This window comes from Sinocyclocheilus grahami, unplaced genomic scaffold, assembly GCF_001515645.1.
Source record: "Sinocyclocheilus grahami isolate Dianchi unplaced genomic scaffold, SAMN03320097.WGS_v1.1 scaffold800.1, whole genome shotgun sequence".
Lineage (NCBI taxonomy): Eukaryota > Metazoa > Chordata > Actinopteri > Cypriniformes > Cyprinidae > Sinocyclocheilus > Sinocyclocheilus grahami.
The window spans coordinates 284,679-285,240 of record NW_015505979.1 but is presented as its reverse complement, the minus strand read 5'-3'; the positions used below and the strand labels follow the sequence as shown (position 1 = coordinate 285,240).

Here is a 562-nt window from a genome sequence, read left to right as displayed (position 1 = left end):
ACTGACCCACTCTGACTACTGACCCGTACTGACTACTGACCCGTACTGACTACTCTGACTACTGACCCGTACTGACTACTGACCCATACTAACTACTGACCCATACTGTCTACTGACCCGTACTGACTACTGATACATACTAACTACTGACCCGTACTGACCCATACTAACTACTGACCCGTACTGACCCATACTGTCTACTGACCCATACTGACTACTGACCCGTACTGACCCATACTGACTACTGACCTGTTCTGACTACTGACCCGTACTGACTACTGACCCGTACTGACTACTGACCCGTTCTGACCCGTACTGACTACTGACCCGTACTGACCCATACTGACTACTGATCCGTACTGACTACTCTGACTACTGACCCGTACTGACTACTGGCCCGTACTGACTACTGACCCGTACTTACCCGTACTGACTACTTACCCGTACTGTCTACTGACCCGTACTGACTACTGACCCATACTAACCTGTACTGACTACTGACCCGTACTAACCTGTACTGACTACTGACCCGTACTAACCTGTACTGACTACCAGTGTTGTG

At 49.6% G+C, this 562-nt stretch overlaps 1 protein-coding gene across 4 annotated transcripts in view; it reads left to right on the top strand.

The window, feature by feature from the left end:
- LOC107561960 (dnaJ homolog subfamily C member 13-like) overlaps positions 1 to 562 on the top strand; it is a 50,604-nt gene that overhangs the window by 44,480 nt on the left and 5,562 nt on the right. The gene's annotated exons all lie outside the window — the stretch shown is intronic.